Here is a 25452-nt window from a genome sequence, read left to right as displayed (position 1 = left end):
GCATCTCTTCCCTTTGGTCCCTCACTGTGTTCCAACCTTGTAGAACCAGGGACAAAGATTAGCCAGCAAGCAGAGGTGAAAACTCGGACAAAAGCAGCGCACTGCGCCCTCTTCCAGCATCTTCAAGCTTCGTGCCTTAGTACACCCCCGTGTCAGAAGTGCAGTTGTTCTAACTGAGTAAGATTAGCAACTTGGACAACTCCAGGAGACTGGGATGTTTACATAATCGACTCAAGGCCATCTTTGTGATCTCAAGTGATTGCAGACCTTTTATTTTAAAATCCAAGGGCCAAAGGCTTGTATTGATGGAACTATAAAGAAAGAGTGAGTGGCAAAATGCTATTGCTTTGTGATTAGATTTCATTACCCCGAATAGTTACATGTAAATTGGGGAAATAATATCTTGATAGCTATGGCTATTGGTCAAAATAAATTGCCTTATTTATCACATCAGCAACTCTCATTTGGTTTCATGTAAGGTTTTTAAGGGACTAAATTGTTTAGGTGATATTATCTTACAGCCATATTCTTGTAGAGTGATTCATGGTTTCCAAAGCACTTTCAACACTTTATCGCCCTTTTAGATAAATATTGCCTTTTAGTCAGGGCAATATTATTATCCTTCTTACAATGACAAGGGAACCATGTGGCTAAAAAATTGCCCACAGTTATCAGATGTAGAAATTAGAACTCAAATCCAGATCTTTGAACTCCCAGATCACTGCTATTTTTACTCTATCATAGTCATCAAACTTCGATTTCTGGGATCTAAGGCGAGTCTCATAATGAATTCTCCTCAAAGTGATTTGACCACCTTTGTATTGTGGTTGCTTGCCTTGGATTTCCAGGAGTTCCTTGTTGTAAGAGTACAACAAGGAAATCTCTCTTTATAGATTTACATTGGGTGGATCTCTTTCATTTCTGACCAAAGGACTTGCAACTAAATATGAAGAGAAAGATACTCTATTTTTTAAAGTTAAATGCTTGCTAACTTACTAAAGTGTATGCCTAGTCTTAACTGGGAAACTTGCATAGACAGGTTTAGGGATCCAGTTGGAGAAAGGTGATATTTCCATTTATAAGGTATAACTAGCAAAATCTGTTCTGGCCATAGACTGATCCTGGTTCAAACCACCTGTCCTGGTCTCTCAGCCATGCTAATTTGCCCATTTTTATCTCTGCTCAGGCTACGCTTCGTGCACCTCTGTGATGCCCCCCCCACCCCGTTTCACACTACCTAGTACAATGCTTTTCACCCTTTAAAGCTTAGCTAAGGTATCTCCCTCTAAGTCTCACTCTAGTCATATATACTCATAATGATTTTTCTTTCATCTGAATTCCTGTATCACTAATGATTTACTGATCTCTTGTTGTTTTTGTGTATTATTGCTCCAAATAGGCTATATGCTTTTCAAAAACAGAGCTTCACTTTACATAGTGGCACATGATGAAGACTTAAGAAACAAGAAATATTTGTTCTTGCCCTGGCAGGTCTGGCTCAGTGGTTAGAGCGTCTACCCACGTATATTGAAGGGTCCCAGTTGGATTCTGGCCAGGGGCACGTACCTGAGTTTCAGGCTCGATCCCCGGTCCTGGTCGGGGTGTATGCAGGAGGCAACCAACTGATGTGACTCTTTCACATCAATGTTTCTCTCTCTCTCTCTCTGTCTTGCCCTTCCACTCTCTCTGAAAAGCAATGGAGAAAGTATCCTTGAGGGATAAAAAAAAAAAAAAAAAAAAAAAAGAAATATTTGTTCTTTTATCTTTATGGTACTGCCAGTCTGTACTTGAATAAGATTTCAAAAGGCAAAGTCAATTTATTTTCATTTGAAAACATTGAAATAACAAAATTAAAGTAAGTGTAATTCTGGTGTTGTTTAGATGGTCTTACATTTTTCTGACATCTCTATTTTTTCTTTTTAATTTAACCTGTTTAGATTAAAGAGCCTTTGGCTATTTTACCCTGAGGTATGTTCCAACAAAGCAACAGTTTTAACAACAATTCTTTGTTGAATTATTCAAAATTGAAAATGAGAAATTACTTTAATAGTAATACTAAAGAAATGCATTCAATGTGATTACTACTTTAATCTTTCTTCACCAGTGATAGAAAACATTGCCATCTTTGTGTGCGAAAAAAAAGTCTCAAATATTTAAACTTGTACCGTTTTCTTTCTCTGTTTCAAGTGTATGTTGAACATCATGTATACTGGAAACAAAACTGACACTGAGAAGTGGAACTGAAAGGTCAGGTTTATGCTCTGAATCACTATAGACACTCATAAGTGTTGAGTATGAGCATAGTGTTCACTGCAAACATAACCTAAACCCAGGATTATTTGGTGCTCCAGGGAGTTATGATATAAAGATTTATGTATCTATACAAATGCACTGTAATGTAAGTATACTTTTATAATAATCTCTTTACATATTCAGTCATCAAATAATTGCCAAGCACCTGTGTCCACTATGTATATACCAGAAATTGTTCTAGACTTTTGGAATTCAGTGCTACACAGAAGTCCTTTACTGAGATGACATTCTTTTTGAAGAAACAGAAAGATGAAATAAATATAAAATATTGGCTAGTACTCAGGGCTATAAAGCAGTGAATAGGAATCTAGAGTGAAAAAGATGGTCAGGAAAGGCCTTCCTGAAGAGTGACATTTGAATGAGGGAGCATGCTGTGCAAATGTCTGAAGAACATTCCAGATAAAAGGTACAAGTGCAAAGACTTTGAGATGGGAACAGCTGTAAAAACATCTAACACATAACTGTTATTTACTAAGTGCTAACTGCTCTTCTTAGTAGCAGGAGAGTAGAGTGAATAGAGTAACTCATTTAATCCTCACAGCAATCTTGAATCAAGACACAGAGGTTGAATAACTTGTTCAAGGTTATACTCTAGGAAAAGGCAGAGCCAGAGCTTGAACCTCAGCAGTCAGTCTGGCTCCAGAGTCTCTTTCTCTAACCACTGAACACACTGCCTCTCTAAACAAAAAGCCTGCTTGAGCTGGGCACTGAGCAATGCCTCCTTACAAAAGTTGTAGCAAGAACTTCTGGAGCTTCTAAGAGTATTGCCATCAAGAAATAGATATTAACTTTGATTTTCAAAATTAAGATTTATCAGCTTGAGCCAATATAATACTTACAGAAGTATATCTGGAATGGAGATTCCACTGGAAAAATAAATACAGGACAGTTTGTGTCTAGGCTATGGACAACTCTACTGTATTATAGCCAAGAAGGGACCATAGGCTTACTTCTTTGATTGCATCTGAACTTATAAAGCAGCGATGGAACTTCGGTGCTTCCTCTCCAAAGTGTTACATCTGGTTTTCCCAGATGGCAAACAGGAAATTACAGATACACACTGCACTGAGGGTAAAACAACCACACAAAGCTCAGGCTGTTGCTGAGCGCACATTAATAAAAATGCTTGGGGTTCCTATTGACTCAAACTATAGCTTGTTTGTTCTCTTGTGAAGGAAAAAAAAGAGCCAGAAATCAAGTTTTAAGGATCTCAATAAAGAACTGGAGCAAAACAGTGAACCCTTTCAGCATTCTGAATCACATGTAGAACCATCATGGAGGCCACTTTCTGGGGTGTGTCCCATTTACAGGTCTACAAGTAAAAGTTTGTTAAGCCCTGACATACATAACTTTAGAACTGCATAAAGGAAACAGGACAGAGATTGTTTGCTAATGTGTAGGGTATTATTTTATAAAGACTGCTGTTTTTTCTAATACGGAAATTTCATTCAGATTAAATTATCCTGATTTAATATTTAAAGATAGCTTTCTGTAATGTGATGGGCTAAAAACTAAAATTTACCAGGCCTAAGCAATAGAACATTTGTTTTAACATCCAAGGCAATAGACATGTCTTGTGATGCCCAAATGGACAGCTCTGACACAACTGGGAATGAATAGTTTACTTCATGACCATAAAAAAAGTGTTCTTATATACCAATTGCACTGATAATTCATTGTCATTTAATCCATTGTCATTGTCAATTCATTGTGACTCCCAAGTGTATGACTTCTGGATTTTTTTATTACTTAAAATAAAAAATAGATTGTAGCAAAGCACAATCCTTTCATATTCAATTAACTACTCAACTAATTTCAGAGACATTTGGGTAGTGGTTGGTGAGATCATCTTTGAACTGGATAAGCATATCTTCCTGTGCCAAGGGTGTATGGATTAGAGTAATTAGATCATAGGTAAATCTGCAAAACTGACTAAGAGCCTCAAGCTTAAAACCTCTGTAAAGCAGTTAAATAGCCTCCAAATTTCTTCATCCTTAAAACTATTTCCTAATGCAGAGCTAATTTTGATCAAATCATCTAAGTGTTTCTCAAATGTAAAGTGTTCCTTATATAAAAAGGAAAGGGAAAACAAACACATTAAGCATATGTTTATCTGCATGTGTTGGATTTGTTTTCAGAGCATTATTAAAAAGAAAATGGCAAATCAGTGTAGTCTCAGGATATTAAGGTAGAGATTATTATATCAACCAACTGAAATTAATAATTAAGATTTGGCCTCTGAAAACTTTCCTCGGGCTTCAGGAAATTCTTTCTTTCAAGCAGGTGCTAGACCAGGTTGTACCATAAATAGGCCTGAATTTCACTATCACTTAAATAATGAGATGACCACAGAAGGAGAGGTCAGGAAGAAGATGGGCCTTCAGTTTCTTTGCTGAACCCAAATTCTATTGCTCAATTCCATTCTGACCTGGATTGAATATTGAATCTATTCATAAAGGTGTTATGACCATGTGTTTTTTAATCTAGTATAATTTATGATATTAATAAACTCCATTGTTCATAATTATTGCTAAAATGAACTCTTGGTTGATAATAATAGATGGAGACAATGGGCCAGATGACCTAAAACTGCAGATAACTGGAAATTATATCAGTATCACACTGTCATTTATCTTTTACTTGGATTAATAGTATATCTAGCTTCTATACACTGAAAGCACAGTAGCTAGAAAGCTGGCAGTCTAGGAGTTTGCTATGCATGATCACAACACCAGCATAAATATATTTGTTTGGTAGATCCACAAAACAGATTGCATTCACAGATAATTAAAAATTGAGTGTATATACAAATTAGCATCAGCACGCATTCAGTCAGCAAATATTTTAGTCAATAATGCTCCAGCCCCTAAGATGCAAATTTGCATAGTACCTGGTTCCTGCCCCTATCAAACCTATATTCATCTAACTGGTCACCCTGACTCTGAGCAGCATAGGGCCCCTAGCAGTCAAACATATGAGAGCAACTCTATTTTAAAAGATTCCACAGAAGGCTCCTAATTCATTCCAACACTTATTGACTGCCAGTTAAAATTTTCCCTATCTCTAATCCAAATGTTTCATGATTCTACTCAAGCTTATTTTATTCTGTTTTATCACGAGTACAGATACAAAAACAAAAATAGCCGTTTTTTCCTGAGTTAAAAAAAATATATATATATATGCATTAAGTTTCTCTTCTACTATGGCAATGCTTTTACATCTATTATCCTCTTAAAAGGCTTTATTTTGCATGGACAAAGCGCTACATACATATTTATTGGTTTTAAAATTTTATTTTCTACCCATTACTCATCTTCATAGAACTCTTTTGAATCCTTTCCAATTGGACAGTCAGTGCTTCATCTTCTGGCCATACCGATTGTTTCAGAGATGAGTAATGACTAAATAGAGTCTTCCCTGTTTTCATGGTGGGAAAGCAACATACTTTTCCACTGGGAAACCAGAAGAACCTTGTAGGCTAAGAGCTGCCAGTGGCGTCTTCCTGCCTCATGGAGAAAGCCTGCCCATTTATGAAAATAACAAAGGAATTCAGAGGTGAGTCATGAACTGAGACAGATCCCTATGGCATTTTTATATTCAGTACTGCCTGAGGTCTACCCTGCGATGAAGGTGTTTATATACATGCGCTATACATTTTCTTATGCTAGTTTGAGTTGAATTTTCGTCAATTGCATTTTGAATACTCCAGAAAGATGCTCCTAGGAGTTTAATTCTAAATAACATACACAGTGTCGACAACTGGTTCAATACATACCTGATATGGTTGCATATCTATATATCATCCAGAATGTCTGTGGGCAGTTAAAGTAACGTGAGGAAGGAACATTAAGTCCCAGAATTAACACATTGGGAATTTAGGGATGGCATTATACCTTATCTTAAGTTGTACAGTTTGGAAGGAATCATACTGGTAGGAAAATCTGAGGTTAATTTTTTTACCAGCTAGTAGCATAAGGACACTCTTTCTTCAATGAATTCAAGCAAAAAGAGCTATCTGTTGAGATTAAGAGGTATGTGTGACATCTCAATTCTCTACAGCTCATCTTTCATCTGCACCAAAGTTAGTTCTTAGAGCTCTGGAGAGAATCAGATTCCTTATGTGTATATATCTAAAATGCTTGCTGTCACTGAAATAGAAATGAATTTATGAGATAAATCCCTAAGAGGCTGGTTAATTCCATCTAGGCATTCTGCCTGGGCAGTTGCCCATGCCAGAAATCTGAGAATCATCCACGACTTTCTTTTTCTCCCTCTAAATCAAATCAATCACCCAGACCTGAAAATTATATTTTATAAATATTTTTTGAATCCATTCATTTCTCTTCATCTACATTGCCACTGTCTATAGGCCAGATCACTATCACCTCTTGCCTGGCTTATGGTAATAAGCTTTGAACACCACTGTCAACATTCACCTACTCCCTTGCAACCCATTTTTTATAAAACAGTGTATGTGTGGGGGGAGCCTTTTAAAATTGAAATATAATAAAAGCACACTCTCTCTTAACCCTTCAGTGACTATGTATTGTCATCAGGTTCAAGTCCAAAATCCAATCCGGCCCCTGCTTGTCTTACACTGATCTAGTGAAACTGTCCTTCTTGTTTCTCCAGTAATGAAGGCTTCCTTCACCCATTAGAAAGATCCTTTTACTCAGAACATTATATTCCCTGCTCTTAATCTGGTAATTGCTACTACTCTGTTAAGCCTTGTTTTCAAATGTTACTTCCACAGGGACACCTTCTTTGACATCATAAGTAGATCAAGTACCCCCAACATATAATTTCATAAATCCATTTGATTTCCTCTGGTGGAATTTATCTAAATTGCAAATAATCATCTTAGGGGATATCTGTTTAAAGCCTGTAAGCTTCCTGGAGGCAATCACTCTGTATATGTTGTTCCTTTCTTATTCCTCTTATTATAACAAAGAGATCATTAATTATCTATCCATATAAATAACATTATTCTCCCTCCCCCAAATAACATGTGACAATACCTCTTCCCCCTGACTTGATGAAACACAGTTTGGGAGATAGTTCTTGATGGGTCTGCTTCTGCACGGTTTGTAAGCAAAGTCACTGACCGCTTCTGTTCTGGATTATCTTTTCAAGAATGCATAAAAAGTCTTGGAAGGTAGTGCTTCTTTCTGGAGCAGAGGGCATATTTATTTACTATCTAGTGTAATAAAGATGTGTCTTACAATCCTAAAATTATTATGGGGTCTCCCCCCCCCACACACACACAAACCCAAATAGCCAAAGCCATCTTGAGAAAGAAAACCGAAGCTGGAGGCATCACACACCCTCATTTCAAACTATATTACAAAGCTATAGTAATCAAAATGGTATGGTATTGGCATGAAAAAAGACACATAGACCAATGAAATAGAATAGAAATCCCAGACATAAACCCACACACATATGGTCGATTAATTAACAACAAAGGAGCCCAGAACACACTATGGGGAAAGAACAGCCTCCTCAAGGAATGGTGTTGGGACACCAGACAACCCCATGCAAAAGAATGAAACTGGACTACTGCCTGACAGCATACATAAAAACCAACTAAAAAAAATGGATTAAGGACTTGAATGTAAGACCTGAAACCACAAAACGTTTAGAAGAAAACACAGGCAGTAAGTTCCTTGACTTAGGTCTTGGGGATGACTTGTTTTGGGTTTGATACCAAGAGCAAAGGCAACAAAATAAAAACCAACAGATGTGACCATATCGACCTAAACAGCGTCTCGCAGCAAAAGCAGCCATCAGCAGAATAAAACCTACTGAATGGGAGAAAATATTTGTAAATTATGTATCTGATAAGGGATTATTATCCAAAATATATAAAAAAACTCATACAATTCAACAGTAAAAAACAATCCAATTTAAAAATGGGCAGAGGATCTGAATAGATATTTTTCCAAAGAGGACATACAGACGGCCAACTGTCGTGAAAAGATGCTCAGCATCACTAATCATCAGGGAAATGAAAAGCAAAACCACAAGGAGATAACACTTCTGTTAGAATGGCTATTATAAAAAAGACAAAAAAATAACAATTGTTGTTGAGGATGTGGAGAAAAGGAAACCCTGTGGCAGGGATACAAATTGGTGCAGCCACTGTGGAAAACAGTATGGAGGTTCCTCAAAAAATTAAAAATAGAACTACCACACGGTCCAGCATATTTTCATGTGTCTTTGGCCATCTGTATGTCTTTGGAAAAATGTCTATGCAGGTCCTTTGCCTATTTTTTAGTTGAATTGTTTTTATTTTTTTGCTGTTGTTATATGGCATACAGCAGTTACTCAATGTAATTTATTGATCGCATGAACAAAACGTAATTGTTTAAAATGCTACCACTTTGAAAAGACACTAGTAATCATTGGTATTATCAATCATTAAAAAGAAAGAAGGCACAAAAACAATGTTTAGAATGAAAAGAGAATATACCTTTAGATATAAGAAGATAATATGAAGTCTTTTATGCCAACAAACTGGAATACTTAAACAGTTTTCTAGGAAAAAATTCAAAAGTGATTCACTAAAAAGAAAAAACATGAATATATCAAGAACTATTAAATAAATTGGAGTAAAAACTTACCCCATATCTTCAGGTCAACAAGATTTTACAGGGATGTTCAACAAACCTTTATAGAAAAGATAATTCCCTCTTCTGCAAACTGTATCATAAAATAGAAATTGTCCACATAGTTTTTTGATGCTACCATAATGTAGCTACCAAAAGACCAGAAATATATGAGAATCATTTCAAGTCAATCTGCCTATTTATGCATGCAAAAAACCTAAATGAAATATTAGTAATTTCTATCAAGAGTAGACTAAAAAAGGTAAGGTTTATTCAAAATTTCAAACAGGGCTTAAAATAAGGATATCTATCAACATAATCTCATCATTAACAGATTAAAGAGAAATATATAGCAATTAAAAGAGTATGGTGTTAGTACAGGAATAAGCAAATGGAAGAGAAAAAACAGTCTACCCACATGTGAATGAGAATTTTACTATATAATAAATAAATGGGGAAAGAATAAATTAATAAATGGTACAGAGACAATTCGTTATTATTTTTTTTTAAATGGATCCCTACTTCATATCACTCACAAAAATACGTTCTAGGTGAGTAAAACATCTAAATGTGAAAAGTAAAACTTGAAATATCTCAAAAGACAATATAAGAGATTACTTTATGATATTGGTATAGATTATTTCTTAAGCAAGGTACAGAAACACAAGTGTTAACAGAAAATAATGATTAATGATAGCATCAACTTATATACTTTACTTGATACAAAAAGACAAGGAACAGCATAGAAGCAGATATTTGCCACATATTTAATTGAGCAATGATTATTATCACGAAACAAGTTGTATAAAAACTCCCACAAATCCCCATCAGTAGATGAGTAGGGAAAAAGCTGTGGTACATTTGCACAATGGAATACTATGAGGCTGTGAAAAAGAAGGAACTCTTACCCTTTGCAACAGCATGGATGGACCCGGAGATTACTATGCTAACTGAAATAAGCCAGTCAGACAAAGATAAATACCATATGATCTCACTTATATGTGGAATCTAATGAACAAAATAAACTGATGAACAAAATAGGACCAGAGGCATGGATACATGGAACAAACTGACAGATCTCAGAGGGGAGGGGGGGACTGGAAGAGATTAGCCAAAGAACATATATGCATGTATGCATAACCCATGGACACAGACAACAGTGTGATGAAGGCTGGGGGGCAAAAAGGGGAAAATGGGAGACATCAGCAATAGTGTGAACAATAAAAAAATTCCTACGAATTAATAAGAAAAAGACAATATACTAGAAAAAATGGGCAATTATTTGAAAAGGCATGGCACCAAGTGTTGAAGCTGTGGGGATATGCTCTGACATGGCTGGTGGGGTAAAAATTGTTTCAACAATTTTCCAGAGCAATTTGTAAATGTCTACTGAAGTTTAAGAAGTGCTCTTATCAAGTCCAGCAATTTCATTTCTAGTTATATGGTCCAAAGAAACTTTGTAAACATGCATAAGCAGATGCATTCGCTGAACCACTGTTCATAACAACAAAAAATTAGGGAAAATCTACATGTGTTTCTATGGACAGCTAATAAATTGGAGAAATAAGTTGTATTCATATCGTGGCATAAAGAAGAACAGTTTAAATGCATGAACTGCAGGTATGCATATCATGTTGGAATAACCCCTAAAACATATTGATTAAACAAGCAAACTGCAAAAGAATAAGAACATTTATATAAAGTAATACTCTATATGGTTCACTAAGAGTATAAAAACGTAGGTAGAAAGGATATACACTAACCTTTATAACATGAGGGAGTAAAAAGGGGAGTTGAACTGTACCTCTGGTATATTTCTTAAAAAATAAACAAACTAATGAAAACAAGCCTAACGTTTTCACTTGAACTTTGGCTCAGTCACGTTCAGTGAGTGGTAAGTCTGGAATAGGTTGTGTTTGAGGAAGCTAGTCCTTGATGGTAGAGATGTGTTAATACTGTGCTGAGCAAGGCATCACTAATGATTACGATAGACCTGGTATGTTAGGTGAGTGTGGTCATGTACAGATAAATAGGTGTTATGGGGACAATAGGCTTAGGGGGAAGATGTAGGCTGGGTGAGATCAAAAAAAGCAAAATGAAAAGATACCAAAACTTTAAGGACTCAAAGTCAGCTTAAAGTTTTTTGGAAACAGAGCCGCAAGTAAATAAGCAATCAAGAAGGAATGGCGAAGCAGGTCTTGGTAAGTATAATTCTCTTGCACAGTCAGGACTGTAATCCAGGTGGCCTTCATTTGGTTTGGAGCTCTAGGTTCTATGGCATCAGGCACTCCAGTTTACGTAGATGGCTGGGTATAAGAGAAGGCATGTGGAACTGTGCAGAGCTTCACAGCTTTTGGTAGGAATCTTTCCCTGCACCATGATCCAGATGGCCTCAAAACTGATTCAGAAGCAGAAGTAAAGTATAGCTCTATTCTTTACTCATAAATCTCTTTCTACTTCTTTTTATGAGAAATGAAAAGAGAGAAAAGTTGAAATTCAACCATTCATTGGTTTAGAGAATTATAAGAAAAGCAAAAACAGGACTGAAGTAGCAACTAGATCTCTTGTGTCTTCCAGGACACAAAGCCTGTTATTTAAGAAATGTTGATTTACAAAACAAATTCCATTAGCAACAAAAGAAAGTCTGCTGGCTTAAAATCCAGCAGGCTCTTTAAAAAGTTCATTGTAGGATCAGTATTTACACCACCGACAATATTGTCAATAAATTAGACTTACTATTGTACAACACAGGAATAAGCAATGTTCCTTGTTTATCTTTGGTTGCTGTTTACTTTAGCTCTAGTGTGGGAAAGAAAACTCAAACAATGCTAAGGGTTTCCTTAGAGAGATCCTGATTAGACAGTCCGAGGCAGCGTTTGAAGCACAGTACTAACCCAGGAGGGCAAAATTAAAGTCTCTGGCACCCCCTCCCCTACAAGCAACACTGCCAAGTCACTCCAGTGTGTCCTCAGCACAGAGGAGAACCTTCTCACTTCTGAGACCTTGCTCTTTGCACCAAGAGCCTGTCCCATTTAGCCTAATAACCTTCTTGACATCCTTTCTCATGCTACACCCGTATATTTCCATATCCTGGGCTGGCCTTGCTTTGCTCCCAAAGAAACACATCCACCGTATTTGAACTTCTCAGCATTACAAATGAACAGAATCACCAAAGTAGCCCTTGTGAAGAAGGTGAGAGATTTAATTCAGTTTTTAACCTAGGTTCTATCACACAGTTTAGGGGCCCAAGAACTTCATTGAATTTATGCCTGCGAATTTCTTGAAACTTCTAAGCTTTTATTAGATTATCATAGAGGTTAGCTACCATTATTCAGCCCATTCATTGTTTTATAAATTGGGAAGTGATGAACAGAGATTGTTCCTTTCCTCTAGAAGATGGCTCCTTGACGGCAAAGAGAAGACTAGCGCTAGCCTCCTGGACTTCTGGTCTATCCTCCTCACATTGTAAGAGCTGAGTTTAACGTGTCTTTGTGAAAACATTTATTCTTAATGATAACTGACATTTTTTACTGAGGCCTTCAGTGCTCTCATCTCTCACCTGCCAGGTCTTTTGGCACGCCTCTAAAATCCACACAGCGCAGATGGCTGTGTCGCCTATGAGTTCAGGAATGTTCACATTCTAAGTGCTATTAAACCTCCTTAAGAGCTTCAACGCTGAGCATGTTCCCTCCATTAACTGAAATCCCAGGAGGCACCAATCCAAAGTCATCCCTACTTAATAGTGTACACTTATGTCCTTCTGCTCCTCAATATCCAGCTCAGAGGTTTAATCTTAACATTTTCAATTTTGCAGGACTTGTGTTACAATATAGGGAAAAAGAATTGTACCAAGATAGAGAAAAATTATTAAATTGCAGGAATTTTAAACAGTACTTTGGTTAATAGTCACAAAACAACAAAGTGATCAAATAAACTTTGCTTTGCTTTTTTAGAGGCATTGTTTTATGCCCAGCTCCAATGAAATATTTTACATTTAGTTTGCTGGTATCACACCGGTTCTGCTTTCAAGCATCTGCAAACATTTCATCTTATTTGTAAGGCACAGAAGTTTCCTAAAGGTTAACAGAACTGTAGGCTAGTAGTTGAAAGGACTGACCTTGGAGCACGTTCATATCCCAGCTAAGCTACTTGCTAGCTGTGTGACTTGTACGAGTTTTCTATAATCGCTTGGTGCCTCAGTTTTCTCATTTCTAAAAAGGAGGTAATAGTCATATGTACTTCATAGCTGCACTTTGTAGTAAGCACTTAAGTACTATTATTATTAGATGGCATGTTTTCGGTTATTATCTCATCAGTATAATGTGCCCAATCCTTCAAATTTATCACCTCTGCCTTGTTGAGAATTGAGGTACGTCTGTGTTGAAGCTAACCCACCAAACTTTTCTATGTACTATGCCATAATTTTAATAGTATATCCAGAGTTTCTGGACCAATCACAGTGGTACAAAAACACTGAAACAGTTGTTTTAATTCTCCGTTTGGTCTATCAATGGAAGTAACTGGAATAAATGCAATGGCTCATTGTGGAAACGAATATTTGTGGTTTGTGTGGTCCATTTCCACGCTGCTGCATGGTGCTGGTGCTGGCTTGCAGGCTGCCGTTCTGAATGTGTTCGCAGAAAGGTGGGGAAAGAGCCCTCCACTGACATTGGCTTTTGCCTGTGACAGTCCATTGATGGATCAGCTGAAACAAATCACCTTCTCTGAGAGCTTGCCTTGCTGTGAGAGCTTAATGTCTCTCACAACAGAAAAAAGATCCTATGTAGTCAAGTGTAAATATATCTATTGTTCCAACTATATGTCCACAAAGATCATTCGTTTTTGCACTAAATACACAATTTTAGGTATTTATGTATCCATTTTGATAATTTGTATTAAAATGCTTACCTGTCAGGCTTGGGTACAATGGGGATTCAAATCTTCCTTCTACCCCAGGCAACACTATTGTTTTTGCAATACGCTAGCTCCTGGCTGTGTTCCTGACTAATTGTATGATTTTTATGCAAGTTAGTTAAGGTCTGCATGAGGGAGGAGGTGGGGAACTGTGAAAGGGAGAAAGACAACAGAAAAGCAAGGGAATGCTAGAGAGGAGAGAGGAAGAATTATGCAAAATAGGAGTGACACTGTGATTTAATGTGTAGTAAGGTCTTCTATTTTGATGGATCAGAAATGGTCTCAAGGTTGCAAGGGTTGGTCAGAGAAGCCTGTTATGGGCTTTCCTAGTCTATGAAGAGTTAAAAAAGCCATAGTTTATAATCCAAAAGTAGCAATGGAGACTTTGAAGCCTTTATCTTGGCACAAGTCCCGGGGAAGTGAGGTGGAGACCCACTGGTTCTGAACACCATTCCATGCAATTTGAAGCTTTTTATTTGGCAGAATTTTGTTGCCAAGGCTGTTGTATCAAGTTACTGAAATCTTAGTGGATGTAAATTGTCTCATCTGTCACTTACCCTGGCAAAATTTTTAAAGGGCATGATCTTTACTGAAAGGACGTATTTAACCTCTTTCGCCCATTATGCAATAAGCAGCATTCTAAACACTGGAATTGCTCGAGCTGTAGTTTGTGTCTAGGAGAGCAAACTGATTTTTTTTTTAAATGAAAAGGAAAAGTTTTAGTGGAACCTAGTTCCCCTCATTATGAAATATGCACACATTCAGAGGCATTTTCTAGGGATTAGGAACTTTATTTTATATCTTTTAATCATTTTCTCTGGTTTTTGTTTTTGTTTTTTTTAATTTGTCTGTAACTTAGCACTGCTTTTAGTTAAATCCCGGGAGAGAACAAATCAGTGCTGATTGATAAAAGGATGTAAAACAAAGGTTTAATATTTTCAAACCCTAAATGTTGGCAGAGTGAGGAGAGTAGTTAATAGAGCATTACTGCAGGGTTTATTAATCTACTAAGATAATTCAGGGAATATAGAGATTGCTTTCCTTTGTAAAACAGGATATTATGAACATGAACTTCCTTTGTTTGTCTAGACCGAAAATACCCAAAACCTTCTATTTCACTGCCATTCTTCTGTGTCTCAAAATCAGCGCACATGAGACAAGACCAGTAGCACAATGGAGGAAAAGTCGAAGCCCACCGAGAGACTAAACGGCTGAGACAAAGCACTGCCAGGGCTTGAATGTTTACCAGGAGGAAGCGAACCCTGGCTGCACACCAGAATCAGCTACGGAGTCTTCAGGTCATACCACACCCGGGCCCTGGGTCCTAGGTGCAGAAACTGGTTTAGGATTGGGCCTACCCATCAGTACTAGTTTAAAAAGCATTCCAGGTGATTCTAATGTGTAGTCAAAGCTGACAACCACTGGCCTAAAGATGAAAAAGAAGGGATAAACCTTAAGTTGCAGAGTTCTATTATGGTAGTTACTAGTTACTATGTATTATTACATTAGGTTCTAAAAATAAACAAAAATCTATCTTGAAAGCCTTTTAGTAACATTCCCTGGTTTTCATCCTATCTCTGTCAGGATAAACACTTGCATTCTCAGAAAAGGCAATACAGCTCTAAGAGGCTTGCTCAGGGCTCCAGGAGGAAGCTCTATTCCCTGCCCACCACGTCTCCCCTGCAGCTTGGAGGTGGCCCAGGGTCCTTTTGGGATTATGAGGTAGAAATCGTGGGTGGGAATAGGATTTATATTTCTAAACCCCACACTAGAAAACACTGTCAAATATCTCTCAGCCACTATTCTGGCAATTAAACCTGAAGCTGTTCAGGAAAACTAACCCTAATTCAAAAACCAAACAAAAGATAGGGAGAAGAAACATACCTTTTCAAAAAAAAACAATCGTATTTCTGGTATCAGGTCCTTGTTTTCCATTCCATTTCCATTGCATCTCTCACTTTCTTAGGACACTATCATACTTTTTACCTGGGCTCTGGAGTCCCACCCCCAGTTCAGCCTGTGAACAGTTGCAGATTAATCTTCATGCTCACAGTATGCATCACTTAACATTAAATTCATAGTTTAAACATGCATCACACTGTTTTAAATCACAAGAATATTTTCAACATTTAAACACTGGCTTTATTAACTGTAAAATGGCAATATATAAGTTTGCTTAAAAAGAAGAGTTGCTGTTTAAGCATCAATCCTCCTTTAAAATCATTAGGTTTTAAATTTATCTGCAGGATCTTCAATAGGGAAAAACAAATCATTTCTATTTTAACCCACACAGAAAGGAAGTTAAGACTTGAGACAACAGGGAGCTTAAACTTTATAGAAATTTCCTCAGGGTCTCAAATTTCCTTTCTAAAGGTCCCAGGATTTCACACTTCAATTTAGTTATTTTTAGCTCTCCAGTCTCCTTTAAATGTAATATCTTAAAATAGCAACACAGAAACCTGCAGGCTAAAACTGTAACTTGTAAACCTGTTGCAACAAATTCAGCCCTCAAATTATGGGAAACAAAATCACTGTGTTCATTTCCCCAAATTTTTCCCCCACGAGTAATTTACTTTATCTGTGCCCAATTCCAGTTGCTCATAAGTGGGGGTGGGGTTCCACATACCCACACAGTGGACATATTTGAAGGATTTATGAGCCTATAAGTGGATGTTAGCCATTTGAAGAAAACACAGGCCAAGCCAAACTCTTAGCTGCCTGTATTTTAGCCCTGATTACAAGGGTTATACAAATATAAACAAATTTAGGATTTCGAAAATTGCTTAAAGGCTTTCCTTTCCATAAATCTTAAAGTGCAGGGGATACTGTGTATCAAGTCTCTGAATCAAATCTTTCAGCCAGTTTTTTTCTCTGTCTATTTTCATGGCAAAAAAACAAATTCTGGGGAGTGACAGAAAATGTTTGTAGCTCAACTGCTCAGCTCTCTCTGATAGTAAATTTAGCAATGCTTCCCACCTGGGTTCCATGGACACTCTACAAGCAGTTGGATGTACTTAAGTCTAGCTAAATTTAGCAGAAATATTATGTTTACTTGGTTATAATTTCTGCTCATAAAGATCTGTTATCAAAAGGCCTAGATTGCACTGATATATACTGTGGCTAACATGGACTATGAGTGAGTCAGGCAGAGAAGGCTACAAGAAAGATAATGATTACGCTCTTTTAACTACAATTGTGTGCCGCTTAATGGCTGGGATACATTCTGAGAAATGTGTCATTACATGATATCATGACGATGCATGCATCACAGAGCATACTTGCGCTAACCTAGATGGTATTTCCCAGCGATTTTCAACCTTTTTCATGTCATGGCACACATTAACTAATTACTAAAATTCTGTGGCATACCAAAAAGTATATTTTTTGCCGATCTGACAAAAAAATAGGTATAATTTTGATTTATTCACACAGGATGGCTACTGTTGTGTTAGCTGTTGTCATTTTTAAAATTTGAAAATCTAAGGGAAAAGAGGTCAGTGTCCCTGCTTAATAGTCAGGTAATGTATACTTTAAAAATTACCTCTTGTGGCATACCAGTTGAAAATATAGCCTATTGCTCCTAGGTTCCAAGCCTGTATAGCATGTAGGCAACTGTAGTACAGTGGTAAGTATTTGTGTATCTAAACATAGAATAGGTACAGCAAAAACAAAAGATTTTTAAAAAATAGTACCCCTATATAGAGCACTTACCATGAATAGAGCTTGCAGGACTAGAAGTTGCTTTGGGTGAGTCAGTGAATGAGTGGTGAGTGAATGTGAAGGCCTAGGACATTACTGTAGACTTTACACACACTGTACAGCTCGAGTATGTTAAATTTATAAAACAACACAGGATTAAACCATGCGTTGGAAAAAATGAAGCAATCAAGAGACTTAAATACAAGATGTATGAGGCTGCTGCAGGTGTAACATGGCAGGCATACTGTTTTACAGCAAACATTTTAAAATAAGTAGAAAGAGTACAAGCTAAAATAATGATAAAAAGTACCGTGTAATAAATATACAAACCAGTAATAGAGTCATTTATTATTATTCTCAAGTATTATGTACTGTACATAATTGTATGTGCTATACTTTTATACGACTGGCAGCACAGTAAGTAGGTTTGTTTACACCAGCACGACCACATCCATGAGTAACGCATTCGCTACGACATTAAGACAGCTACAACGTCACCAAACAATAGGAATTTCTGACACCATTATAAAGGACCACTGTTGTACATGTGGTTCAATGACCAAAATGGCAGTATGGGGCCCATGACCCTAGTTCAAAATTTTGTGCTATATCAACTGCTTGCATGATTTCAAAATACCTATCACTATATTCATATGCCAGTTGCTATTTTTGGTGACTGAGGAGTCTATTAATAATGGTGCCGACTCTTCCCTGAATGTACCATATCTTTGCTCACATAAAGCATCTAGATCTGAATTCTACATGTTTCAGCTGCTCCAGGTGCAGATACTCTAGCCTTCTACCTAGACACAACCCTTTCAAAATAAAATTCAGAATTGCCTTGGTATTTTAGGAGCAGCCAAGACAAGGATCACCATGGGTCTGTGCCACACAAGAAGTCATGATTTGGGAGACAAACACATTATATCTACCTGCTGCCATCCTCTGAGAGCCAGTGTGATTTGAGCTTACCTCTGCTTAGTACTTTCTTGGTAAAGAGTCATACGAAAGCTGATGGGATGAGACAAGACTATTTCATACAGGAAATGTGGAAAACAAGCAAACTTGACCCTGGTTCTCTGTGTGTGTGCGATTAGGTCTCTGATTCTTTCATGAGCATAGAAATTATTAGTCTCAGCTTTGATTTCCCCACCAAATATAAATAAAGCTGAGTTCATTAAACCATTTGATCTGCTTCCAGCCACTCAAATTGGATTTTATGTATTTAACTTTGTAAAAACAACATTGTGAAGAAATTGAGAGAAATATAATACTATCAGGATAGACAATCGGTCTTGGTTAGAATTCAAGTCATATTTTACTTATGGATGAATGAAACTGACACCTTATGCCATTTTGCACTATAGTCCTTCAAAATTATCAGTTGTGATAGTTTTAACTGACATTAAAACAAAAATGAAGTTATGTAAAATAATTTTTTTGCAATTCAAAATCTCATTAATAAATTAACCAACTTAAAATAGTTGTTCTTAATAATCCAAACTATTGATTTGTGTCTCTTTCTGATATGAAAATATTTACTTTAAGTTTACGTTCAAATTTAAAAATATATAAAAAGGACTTTAAAAAGGAGAAAATTCTCATTTACATACTAGTAAACTGGGGATAAATAAGCTTGAAAGAATTCAAAGTTAAACATCACATATTTCAAATTAAATGTCATTCAATGAAAATACTTCTTTTATTTCAATTTTGATACAAGTGTAGTAGGCAGTTAGATAGGCATGAACAGAGTAGGAACAATAGACCAGGTACAGAGGGTAACCAGGGCTGAGGCCCCGGGTACCTAGCAACGGGCAAAACTATAGGCCCTTGCATAACCATTCCCTTAAGCATTAACCCCTGGAAGGTGACATCTTGGCTTCAGCTGTGTTTCAGGTCTGGGCCCAGAGAAGCAGCAAAATCAGACGCCAAACCATAGTCCAACCTCCCTCATCGCTAACACCTGGTGCCATTTTCCCGCCACTAACACAAGTAGCACAAGAACTAACTTGTACCCAAAGTCAGTACGTCTTAAAGATTTAGATGTCAAGGCAATGGCATTCAGTGGCTTTAATGTCCATTTAAAATGTGTCCTAATGGTTCATTCCTCTTTCCAGTGTCTCAATTTCTGTCAAGCCCCTATGCCTTCCAACTGAAATGCTTGCACTTTTCTCGGCCTTGCAGCCACCCTGATGGACATGCACAGTGGCAATGGGTCTTTCACACATGCTTAGCTCTGTCTCACAGTCTGAAAATGCCAGAATGGATTCCAGGCAATGGCGTGATGGAAAGAACACGAACTCAGTCCAGAGTCAAAGCCCTGACTCTGTCTTTTCCTTCTTACATAACTTGGCACAAGTCACTGAAAGTCCTCAGGCCCTAATCTTTACCTGAAAACGTAAGAAAATGATATCTCATCTATTGTGAGAATCAAGTGGGATAATATACATGAAATTAGTTTTTAAAAGGAAAGTCATACACAAATGAAAGCTGCCTGGCAAGTTCTTTTCTCTGCGATCAACTGATTAGGTAATGCAGGACAGTGGACATGTCAGCACTAAGCCAGCCGCATAGCTTAGAGGGCTGAGAATGGAACCAGACACAGGCTGGATTCCTTGTCCCACTCCTTGGGATCAAGGCCAGCTTACAAAAGCACACACTGGTGGCAGCCTGACAAGCATGGTGACTGGGACCTGCCCAGAAAAAACATAAACCAGCTAACAAAACACAGATAATAGCATCATATGCAATCAATGGGGAAGAAATCATAGCCATCCTACCGTAACTGTAAGCCATAACAGAAATTATAGTTAGAAACATCGTCATATTTTCCCAAATTTTTCTTAAACATGACCTACTTCTCTCAGCAAATTCTAGATAGGCCCAATTGTTTAATGAGAACTTTAAAGCTCCAGCTTTTTCAAATGCTAATTATACAAGGAGAAAGCATTAGAGACCTCGGAGAGGAGCAGAGAGTAGGAAGTAGCTAGACAAATGAATGAGAAAATTCTCTGAGAGAGATTAGATTTCTCTCCATATATATTTCAGTAGTTATATGAATCTGAAGAATTAAAATGTGAAGAGCTAAAAATATTAATTTTTTAAAAGGCCATATACTTGGAAAATAACATTTTCAACAACAACCATTTTATTTTGATGACATCATCACCGAGAATCCTAGGAATTTTGTAATTAAAAATAATAATAAAGCAGTTTCCTAATCATCAGACTCCTTTGAAAAAAAGTGAGGATCTAGTGGTATCATATATAATTTCCCCCCAGAAAAACAGAAGTAACCTAAGTAAATGAATGGTATATAGATGCTCAAAAGCCCCATCTATTACCTTTATCCAAGGGTACGGAAGAACAATCTTAAAGTTGGCCTCATTTTGCACTAAAGTGTAACATAGTGTTCAAATAGTTTAAGACAAAAAGAGAAGATGAAAGTATTCCAGCTAAAAATGGCCACCTATGCCAGGTCAGAGCAGAGAGCAGTCAGAAGAGCAGGCGTCAAAAAGACTACTTACTGCTATTTCTACATTTCCTGATCCTCAGGAATGCATTCATGTAGACTTTTACATACTACTTAGTTATTATGAAGTTCCCATGTAATAGAATAGATGCTAATTTACAGCTCAGCATTTATTTCTTCTTCCTCTGGTAACAGCACCTTAAAATTTTCTTGGAGATCTATGTAATTTAGCTATAGCTGACCTCACTTTTCCTTGTCCTAAGAACGGACCTATGGCCTGGACAATCAATGCCATCTGCTCCCTTATGCATAGGCTCAGACATGGACACCTACTCCATGAAGCTAATGAGACTCCTGTTTAGGACTCTTGAAAAGAGAAAACTTCTTTCCTCTGGAGGCTGAAAGGAGGAGAGTCTGAAGCCACCAGCCATCATGTTGCCACCACCTTGAGAGAAGAACCTTGCAGTGATGAAAGGACTGAAAGACTGACTGCTATGATATGGGCTCAACCACTGGATGGAGAAAGTGAGAGTGCCGTGACATCTGGAACCCCTGGGTTTAGCAATACTTGAAGCCAGTCATTCAAAAACAATTAATTTACAGAATCCTTAAGGCTTGTGCCATGCCAGTTTGAATTAGCATGAATTCTGAATAGCATAATTTTGCTTCACAAACTGTGGGGATTTTTACTGAATCAATGTAAATGTGCTTCAGGATACTTGTTTCAAAAGGAATTTCAATGTGACTATTTAATAGGATGATTTAAAACTAACTTCTTTATTTGTATAAATGTACATTTGCATTTTCTCTTTTAGCTGATTTAAAGCAATGGTAAGGTGCAAGACTTAGAGTGTCTGCTACTTTTTAGAAGGGCAAAAGTTGTCTTTCACACCCAAGAACCCAAAGCAAACACTATTTGAGGCCAAGGTATTGAGTAACATAAATCTCAACTTATCTTTCAACACTTCTCTTGAAGAGGCTCTGCCAAAAGCTAGGCTGTACTATGCTGCTATGGAAATCCCCCATATCCAGTTTACTAATGGCATCTCCTGTGGAATCTCTGTCCAGGCCCAGGGACAGCAGAGGGAACTGTTCTAGAAACTCAGCTGGCTACCAGAGCTTCAATTAACTCCAGGTATTTAAGGGCAGGGAGAGCTGGCAGAGTATGACATTGCATTCCAGAAAGCCCACATGGGACTTCCTGCAAGGACATCTGGCTCTCAAGACAGACAAGGTCAGAAGAAGATGACTCTCACAGACTAGCAGAAGAGATTTTCCTTTGCCATTCAGGACCAGGTTCTTTGTTAAGTCTATGTTGCTTTCTTTTTCCAAGTAAATATAGAAAACCCAGCATGTACATGGAAAACACTGGGTAGGGAAGATTATAAATACTCAATAAATTTGTTTACAGTGTCTTTCAGTGTATTGTATGTATCCTGTACTTTTGAACATTTAATAGGTACAGTTTTATTTCCTTTTTCATTAGAGACTTCGTCTTCAACAGGACTTCCTCTATAAATAACTGATTTGTTTCTTGAACTAATACACACGTGACCATTAGTAGTTGTGTGAGCTTTTTCAGTTTTCCAAATGAGAGTGTTTGAGAGACTGCAAAATACCTTGTAACAAAGAGCATCTGAAAAAAAGCTGACCAACTTTTACATTTTATCCCTAAACTGTTTAAAGAAAGTGAGATGGAATGCAATTTCACAAGCACCTTCACCATTACAACACTACCGCCTGCAGTTTTATGATGACCTCTTTACTAATGCTTTATTTGGCTTGATATTTCAAATGCCTAAGTTCTTAGCCCTTTGCATGAAAAAGTAATCATTAGTCTTCCTGATTCTGCCTCTGGTTAATAAATTAAGATGAATGCAGACTGAGCTTCTTGTGGCAACGTATGTTTTCACCATTTTGACCCTGAGTAAATTACTTCAAAGCCTCTCAACATATTAACTGTACTATTATCATACTTGGAAAATTTAATTAGCACACAAAATACTTAAAATAATTCTATGAAATGATCAGATATCACACAAAGGCTCATCTCATACATAAAATGCAAATTTTCCTTAAAAATGGATAGGAGAGAGATGTGTTGTTAATAGAGAAATGAAAATTTAAGGGAGACAAAAGTTAACAGCTTTACTGTAGCCCACCTCACCTTAAAAAAAAAAACACAAGAAAAAAACCCCCACTTTTCAAATTATTGGGAAACATGAAAAAACAATCAGAAAAATTAATGCAGAAAAATTTAAAAATGTACAAAAGAAATAAAGATGCTAAATAAACCTATGCAAAGATATTCAAATTAATAGGGTTGCATAAGGATAAATGAGGCCGCATAACTAGTATAATGTCTGGCACATAAATGAAGCTATTCAATTATAATTAATAATTAAAGAAATGAAAATTTAAATAACTACATATATGTGTGTGTATCTATCCTTCTATCATCTATCTATCTATCTATCTATCTATCTATCTATCTATCTATCTATCCATCTATATCTATATATCTCACTATCAAACACTGAAAAAAAATCTTACGATGCCCAGGGTTGTCAAGAATTTGAGGTAACAGACTTGGCCATACTTTGTCATTTGAGTGTAAACAGGTGTGTCCATTTTGGAAAACACTCTGGTAATATCTTTTAAAGTAAAAAATTATATATGTGTCCTTTGAATGAGTCATCCCATGGCTCAAAATTCATCCTTTGAAAAATATTAACTCAAGTGTACAAAGATACCTATATAGGGGTATTCATTATAACATCAAAGAGAAAAACTGAAAAGAATCCAGAAGTCCACCAATAGAGTGTTAAATAAATAAAATAACATTGTAGTACACAAAGTGATTGATATATACTGACATAGAAAATTGTCTAACAAATAAAAAGTAAATCGCAAGATAGTGTATATGGTATCCCATTTTTGTTGTATGTGTGTATGTGATGTGTGTATGTGATGTATGTATATATGTGTTAGAATATACACAGAAAAAATATAAGAAAAATATGTACTAAATATCTTTATTGATTTCAGAGAAAGGAAAGGAGAGGGAGAGAGAGAGAGAAACATCAATGATGAGAGTCATTGATCGGCTGCCTCCTGCACGCCCCCGACTGGGGATGGAGCCCGCAACCTGGGCATGTGCCCTGACCGGGAATCGAACCCCGATCGCCGGGATCCTATGTCGGTGCTCAACCGCTGAGCCACACCCGGCCGGGCTATACTAAATATTTTTGAGAAAAGGTTACAGGTTAGGTTATACATTATTATAATATTGTTATTATCATAAGTATTAGACTTGGAAAAAGCTATTACTGATACTAATGAGGTCATCATAAATAAAAATATTTATATGACACTACTCTCTGAGAATAATTTTAGAATAAATTTAGTTATTTCTGGAGATGGAAGGATATAGTTCTTCATCCTTCAACATAAATGAAGTTGAAGTTCTACTATTTTTCAGAACTCATAGCCTTGCCCCAAATCACTCCCTGGAACTAAACAAATACTTAACCTTTCATTTCAGATTGTATTCAAATTTAATTTATTTTAATCTATTAATTTAATCTTTAAAAATATCTTCTATGAACCGAATGTTTATATGTCACCAAAAAATTCTTATGTTGAGCCCCTAACCCCCAATGTGATGTATTTGGAGGTGGGGCTTTGGGAGGTGATTATTGTGATATTAGGTCATGAGGTCCAGGCCTTATGATGGGATTAATTCCCTCACAAAAATGGGAGGAAACACAGGCTGTCTCTCTCTGCATGCACCAAGGAAGGCCATGTGAGGACGTAACCAGCCAGGGGGCCTCACCAAGAACCTGACCATGCTGGCTCTGTGATCTGAATTTCCAGCTTCCAGAATTGTGAGAAATAAATGTTTATTGTTTAAATCATGCAGGCATTCTGTCATATCAGCCAGAACTAAACAAGAGAGTATCCAATACAGAAGACTGCAAGATTTAGAGCCACCCCCTGCCTCACTTATGACAAAAACAAAGCTAAACAAAACAAAATGTAACTTACGTTGATAAAAACTTTTGAGTTTCAGAAATATTAAAGAGTGTGTTGTTTGCAACCCTAATGTCAAAGATGCAAAAGAAAAGTACAGAAGTAATTTAAGTGATAGTTTCAGAATAACTATAGGCACTAAAATTGTAAGGGGTCCCTATAGGAATTTAGAGGATTAATAATGTTTAGCAAGGCTTGTCTGGTAGGATACACATAATTAGTACTTCATATGAGACACACATTCACAAACCCATACAGGAAGCTCCCATAACTGACCCTTCCTCTTGCCAGGCGCTGCACATCCACTTTCTCTACATGCATCATCTCACTCAGTCCACATCACAACCCTGTGTGACACAAGGTTTATAATACCTATTCCACAGATGGAGAACCTCAGGCTCTCGGAGGGTA

The 25452-nt window shown here is 36.9% G+C and overlaps 1 protein-coding gene across 1 annotated transcript in view; it reads right to left on the bottom strand.

Moving 5' to 3' along the window:
- ADGRV1 (adhesion G protein-coupled receptor V1) overlaps positions 1 to 25452 on the bottom strand; it is a 404143-nt gene that overhangs the window by 91769 nt on the left and 286922 nt on the right. The gene's annotated exons all lie outside the window — the stretch shown is intronic.

Source organism: Miniopterus natalensis, chromosome 3 (assembly GCF_054644295.1).
Source record: "Miniopterus natalensis isolate mMinNat1 chromosome 3, mMinNat1.hap1, whole genome shotgun sequence".
NCBI lineage: Eukaryota > Metazoa > Chordata > Mammalia > Chiroptera > Miniopteridae > Miniopterus > Miniopterus natalensis.
The sequence above is the reverse complement of the archived record's forward strand: the minus strand, read 5'-3'. Positions and strand labels throughout refer to the sequence as shown.